Source organism: Phyllobates terribilis, unplaced genomic scaffold, assembly GCF_046119375.1.
Source record: "Phyllobates terribilis strain yellow unplaced genomic scaffold, ASM4611937v1 Scaffold_11__3_contigs__length_659146591, whole genome shotgun sequence".
NCBI lineage: Eukaryota > Metazoa > Chordata > Amphibia > Anura > Dendrobatidae > Phyllobates > Phyllobates terribilis.
This window is the reverse complement of record NW_027362771.1, coordinates 612,602,026-612,609,115: the sequence shown is the minus strand read 5'-3', so window position 1 is coordinate 612,609,115 and position 7,090 is coordinate 612,602,026. Positions and strand designations below refer to the sequence as shown.

The window sequence follows — 7,090 nt, the reverse complement described above, 5'->3', positions numbered from 1 at the left end:
TTCCAGAATTCATCTTTTCCTCAACCCTCAATCTACTAAACTGCTTGTGCATGCCCTCATCATCTCCCGCCTCGACTACTGCAACATCCTCCTCTGTGGACTACCTGCTAACACTGTTGCACCCCTCCAGTCCATCCTCAACTCTGCTGCACGACTCGTTCATCTCTCGCCTTGCTACTCTTCTGCTACCCACCTTTGCAAATCCCTTCATTGGCTCCCATTCCCCCAGCGTATCCAGTTCAAACTACTAACACTGACCTACAAACCCATCCACAGCCTCTCTCCTACGTACATCTCTAAACTTATCTCCCGATATATTCCTTCACGTAACCTCCGTTCCTCCCAAGACCTCCTTCTCTTCTCTACACTTATTCATTCCTCACGCAATCGCCTCCAAGATTTCTCCCGAATATCCCCCGTCCTATGGAATTCTGTACCTCAACACGTCCGATTATCCACCACACCTGGATCCTTCAGACGGAATCTGAAAACCCATCTCTTCAAACAAGCTTACAGCCTGCCATGACCTTGCTTGCTGCCACCTCAACCAACAACACCGGAACTTCTGCAACCCCTCAACCTACTGTCTCTGCCCCTTTCCTGTAGAATGTAAGCCCGGAAGGGCAGGGTCCTCTTCCCTCCGTACCGTTCCATCAATGTTAGTTTGTTTACTGTAAGTGATATCTGTATTTGGTAAGTAACCCCTTCTTATGTACAGCGCCATGGAATCAATGGCGCTATATAAATTATTAATAATAATAAAAATAAATAATAAATAAGAAACCTTGTGATATATCTTATCAGAGATAAGCAGATCTATTCTTTCTGCTTTATTCTCAAGAATCTCAATTCTCGGGTAATATATGTATTCAGTGAAGACAGACTTTCCCATTACTGAGATAGGAGATTACAGTTTTTGCCCATAAAGTTCTATGGAGAAATATAACAGTCGTTTCAGGTGAACTTGCAGCAGAATGTCTATGTCGGCCTCTATCTCCTACTTCCATTGAATTTTAAAAGAGCTAACTGTTTTCTCGTATCATGTTAGGCTATAGGTTGAGATCAATGAAATTAAGTCTACATTCAACCTTAAAACTAAGAAACTATAATGGGAAAATCTGTCTTCATGAATGATAAGCTGATAAAGCAAATTACGATTCGCCCCTTTGTGTGTTTTTTTTTACTGGGAAATTCAATGTAAAGTTCCTTATTGTGTTGTGGGTTGAACAGGAGGAGAAACTGAGAAAACGGCGCCTCCAGAAAGGAGGAAAATTCAATAATTCTTTTTTGTTGAATCCATAAAAATGACAAACAGGGATATTAAATACCGACGCGTTTCTGGCTAATCACACGCCCTTAGTCAAGAATTATTGAATTTTACTCACCATTGAAAGTGCCACCTTCTCCGTTTCTGTTCTTGTTCATCCTCGCTGTACTGCACAAGCCAGAGACATGGCACCCGATGGTTCAACCCTCACGCCAATCCATGCAGAGTTAGCATGGTAAGATCCTTTGATTCTTTGGTATTATGCTCTGGGGTCTATCCCAAAGTGATAATGTTAAAGAGAAAAAAAATACTTACATTCCCCTCACCTGTTCTCTCCGGCCCGCTCTGCTCCTCACTCTCACCCTTTCAGTACTCATTACATCTTAAGCTTGCCACCTCTCACAGGATTCTAGGTCTGATGAGGTCATGGAGACTTGCCAGAGAGACTTATATGCCCTGCATGCTCATGCTCCTCTGGGAAATTAAATATCCAAATTGCCTCTTTGGAAAGGAAGAAGTCTTGAACTCTAGCGCCACCTATTGGAAGTAGCAAATCTAAATGTCAATATAGACCCTTTAACGAGTTTTGTCATATGACTTAGGATTAAAACCAAACCTGATTCTCAAATTGCAGACAGATTGTTTCAGTGTGTTGCCCCTCATCAGTCTATGAACTGATTTAGCAAGGTGAGAACCCAAAGTCTAAGAAATATCAGATGGTTCCATGGTGTAATGGTTAGCACTCTGGACTCTGAATCCAGCGATCTGAGTTCAAATCTCGGTGGGACCTGAATTAATTTTTTGATTCTAATTTCTTTCATTTGCCAATTGACAATTTTTATTCTTGTCAGAAGGGAAGATTGGATTTTTCTGCCACTTTTAAAATTTCTGGTGAAATTTGAATGCAATAGTTTAGCCAATACCTGCATTAAAGTTATTTATTAAAAATAATGCTTATTAAAAAACTTTATTTTCACCCAGTAACAAAAACACATAACATTAGCAATTAGAAATATACTTGATGAGGATGATAGGTAACTCACCAGCGAACATATTGAAAAACTGTAGTTAAAAATGAAAAACTGCAGCAGCCCAGAAAATAAATACTTTTTTGGCAGCGGTACCAGCAGACCTCAATAGATGGAGGCAGAGCTGGACACAAGCCTGACTGCTTAAACACCTGCCCGTGGGAAGATATGTAGGCTAAATACAGAGTCCAGAAAGGGGGAGCCCCGTCACTGTATATACATAGTCCAAAAAAAAAAAAAACAAAGAAATGAGAATCCACTGTAGAATCTTACATGAAGACATTTTGTAACCTAAGCTGAAGACACCAATAAAGTCTAAAAAAAAACATTTAGGTTCCACCGAGAGTCAAACTCAGATTGCTGGATTCAAAGTCCAGAGTGCTAACTATTACACAATGGAACCTGCTTTGAAGCAAGCTCCTGACTCTTATATTTCGTATATGAGCAAGAACCACACACACCTGTAATTATTAATAATACTACAAACCCATAAAAGAATGTATTTTTCTCTTTTAGGCTCATCGGGGACTTTTACAGAGTCGTTTTACTTTCAGATAGTATTATATGTCACCAATGAAGATAAAGATATTTGCTTATCCTCTCATTTATTTCGATTTTATCAGAAATCGTAAAAGTGGCAGAAAGATCCAATCTTCCTTTCTGATGTGAATAGAAATTAACTATCGGTTTAGTAAAAAAAAAAAATACCCCCAAAAATAATCAGGTTTGTACAAAATTTTAACTCAGCTGTCTATATTCCTACCCCTAATCCTGATACAATGTAAGCATTACATTTTCATGAATTTATTTTACTTACTTACATGCCATCCCAGTCCTTTATAGATGAAGTTTGGGTTTTACTAGTTAAAAGTCCAAAACAATTTAGAAGACTAAAATAGGACACCAGTGTTTTCAACCCACAAAGAACACTTACATCACAATCTACATCAACGTCCCCATGAAAATAAAATGTAATAAATCTTACTCTTTAACAATTGATGACTTATCTATAGGATAAGTCAAAGTGAGCATGATGGCGGTCCACCACCCGGCATTCCCACCGTTCAAAATTGGAACTAATGTCCTTTCAATTCTTGAACTTCTATCATTCTTTACTTTCTTGACACAGGGAAAACTCTGTATACTTACTGTACCATAATACAAGTTTATTGATGAGGATTGTGATGTAAGTGTCCAGTGTGGGCTGAAAACACTGATGTTGGTCTTGTAAGCTATTTTTAGGGGAGAGATGAAGGGTAGCTTAATCTTTCTCTTCCCTTTCTGTATTCTCACTGTAAAAAGCCAAATTCTCCAGCTCATGCCTGGTTCCATGGTGTAATAGTTAGCACTCTGGACTCTGAATCCAGCAATCTGAGTTCAAATCTCAGTGGAACCTACATTTATTATTGTCAATTTCTGTTCACATCAGAAGGGAAAGTTGGCTATTTCTTCCACTTTTAAGATTTCTGGTGAAAGTATTTTTTTAAATATTTAATGCAAATATTCATTATTAAAAATCTTTATTTTTAATAAATGTCAATATCGACCCTTTAACGAGCTTTGTCATATGACTTGATGAAATTAAAAACCAAACCAGTTTCTCAATTTGCATGCAACTGTGTTTCAGGGTGTTGCCCCTCTTCAGTGCAAAGTATGAGCTCTGATTTGGCTGGATGAAAACCCAAATTCCTTGTTGTAATTGTTAGCATTCTAGACTCTGAATCCAGCGTTTAAATCTCAGTGGGGCCCAAATTGCATTTTGGTGCTAATTTCTTTTTTTTACAACTTTTAAAATTTCTGGTGAAATTTGAATGCAATAGTTTAACCAATATCTGCATTAATATTATTTATTAAAAATAATGTTGATTAAAAATCTATATTTTCATCCTGTAACAAAACACACGTAACAATTAGCAATCAGAAATATACTTGATGAGGATGATAGATAAGTCACTGGCGAACATATTGAAAAACTGTAGAGTTAAAAAAGAAAAACAGCAGCAGCCCAGAAAATAAAAACTTTATTGACAGCGGTGGTATTCGAACCCACACCCCCAACAAAACTGCAGCCTAAACTCAGCACCTTAGCCTGCTCAACTATGCTACCTGATATGATTCCACAAAATATCACTTGTTGAAGGCATCTTTCAATGTGTGAAAAATTGCATCTTGACTAAAATGATTGAAAAATCAATGTGCCTGATAGATGATTAAGAAACATTACAAACATTTCCATCACTTTCTCCCTTTGTGCCAATGAAGTTTAGTTGTCCTTTGCATTCTCCACACAGAGAAAACTGTTCCTTGATGATGATGAGACAGTAGACAGAGCATCCGGGGAGCCCCGATCATGTGAAATCTCCACTGGTCACCTAATCTGATGTCATTTTGACATTAAAGAGAGAAAGGATACTTTCCTCTCCATCATTATGGCAAAGGACTAGAAAATCAAAGAAGGCGCCCAATAGTAATGACATTTACAGTTAATAATACAAGTGTTTTAAATGTAGAACGTAAATCAACATGTCAGTACGAATGGACAATTTACTCACCACTTATTCAAGCTAGTCCAGTTCCTGTTAACAGTTTGGTTCTGTGTAGGTCTCTGCCTCCATCTGTTCATCTAGCCTCCATAGACCTAAATAGGCAGCAGTAATATGATCTCTCAGTGAGTGATCGGTTTTGCTTGTTTTGACCAAGATGATTAATGTTAGAAATTATTTAGTATGAATGATGGGTTCAAGCTGTGTGGGGTTAGGAAAAAGTGTCTCATAATTGGAAATAGAAGCTTGCTTGTTTAATAAGTTATATTCCAAAGATATTTTCTACAAAAAAAACTGCTGTCTGAAGCCAACACCATGACTAAAATCTCTTTGACTGATTTCATTCTCCCAAGTTAGTCTTCATTTCTCAATGGGATTCACTTGTCGCAATATAAACATAATGATTAAAGGGCATGTCTACCACTTAAAGTGACTCTGTCAGCACAGAGCGACTGTTCAAACCAAGTAAAGTCACTTGGTGCTTCATGGCGGGGTCAATCATTTAAATACACCTTCTCACCTGCTTGGTTTCCATCTATCTCTACCCTTTACTGGCTCTATCAAGCTAGAGCTATCAATTAAAGAAGAGGGGGTGAAAATTGAGGGAAACAAAGCAGGTGGGAGGTTGTGTTAAAATGATTGGCACCACGCGGTGGGATTTAGCTTTAACAGTAATTCTAAGCTGACAGATGCCCTTTAAAGAAAGTCTGTCAACACAGAATGACTATCCAAACAAATGTACAGGCACTTGGAGGGCCAATCATTTAAACAGACCTTTCCACCTACTTGGCTTCCATCTATCCCCACTCTTCCCTCACTCTATGATGCCAGAGCTTTCATTCAAAGCAGAAATGGGTGGAGATTGAGGGAATGCAAGCAGGTGGGAAGGTCTACTTAAATAATTGGCTCCACCTTGAAGCACCAAGTGCCTGTGCTTGGTTTGAACAGTCAGAGCACTGACTCCCTGCTATGCTTTGTGCACTGACTAAGCTGTGCTGTCAGTGTAACATCTTATTACATGTTCCTGCATTACAGACATCTGATGGAGTCTTAACACTGATATAGAAGAGAAATGTATCTAATCCATCATGTGTTATGGCCCGCAGAACCGCATATCTTAATTACCCCTTCAGAGCCTCGTATCTAATCCCTACATGTGTGATACAGCACACAGTGCCATGTATATAAAGTTCATCATATGTGATACAGCCCACAGAGACGAGTATCTAATCTCAGCATGTGATACACTTCCCATATCTAATTCCATTCCATGTGATATACTCCATGTATCTAATCTCAGTGTGTGATATTGTCCATGTATCTAATCCTATCCTGTGTGATACCCTCCACTGAGCCAAGTATGTAATCCCATCATGCGATATACTCTACATATCTAACCCAGTATGTCACGCTGTCGACATATCTAATCTTATCATGTGAGAAAATTTGCATACCTAACCCAGTATGTGATACGGCTCGTGTATCTAATCTCATCATGTGTGGAATGCTTCACTGAGTCCTGTATCTAATTCAATCATGTGATACACCCTGCATATCTAAACCAGCATGTCACGCTGTCGACATATCTAATCTCATCATGTGAGACAATTTGCATATCTAACCCAGGATGTGATACTGCCCGTGTATCTAATCTCACCATGTCTGGTACACTTTGCTGAGTCCTGTATCTAATTCCATCCTGTGATACAGTTTGTGTATCGAATCCAAAAATGGGATAAAGTGAGCAGCACCAACTTACAGAATCTGCGCTGCCAGCCGACCCCGGTGACACTGTCCACATCTCAGTATCACTTTGCAGTGATCAATAATGTCTCTGCACTGTGATCCTAAACTTCATCATCCCATATCATATATCATATATATCCCATATAAAGCCCAGAAGGAGGAGACATCAGACACATGGAGCAGATACTGCCCACATTTACTGCAGTCGTAAGGCAAACTAGCAGTACACTAGCTTTTTATGGCAAATTTAAGCAGCTGCTCCCTCTCGTGTTTAAAAGTGGAAAATATCAAACCTTTTTATAATTTTGTTTTCCCATTTTATACCATTAAAAAATGGTAATATTTAAAAAACAAACAACTATTTATACTTCACATTTTTGCAGGTTCAATTCCTATGTAAGCCAGGTTCCTGTTTTGTCGCCATTGCAATAAGGGGTATTTTTTAATAATTAGATACCTTTTAACATTTAGTTTACATTTTATTTTTACATTTTTATATATTTTAT

General features: G+C 38.4%; 2 non-coding genes across 2 annotated transcripts; both read left to right on the top strand.

Moving 5' to 3' along the window:
* Nucleotides 1–1,985: 1,985 nt before the first annotated feature.
* TRNAQ-CUG (transfer RNA glutamine (anticodon CUG)) lies at nucleotides 1,986–2,057 on the top strand. The gene has a single exon. It is a non-coding gene; the product is annotated as a tRNA-Gln (tRNA).
* A 1,562-nt stretch (nucleotides 2,058–3,619) lies between these two features.
* Nucleotides 3,620–3,691, top strand: TRNAQ-CUG (transfer RNA glutamine (anticodon CUG)). Its single transcript has one exon. It is a non-coding gene; the product is annotated as a tRNA-Gln (tRNA).
* Nucleotides 3,692–7,090: the final 3,399 nt, after the last annotated feature.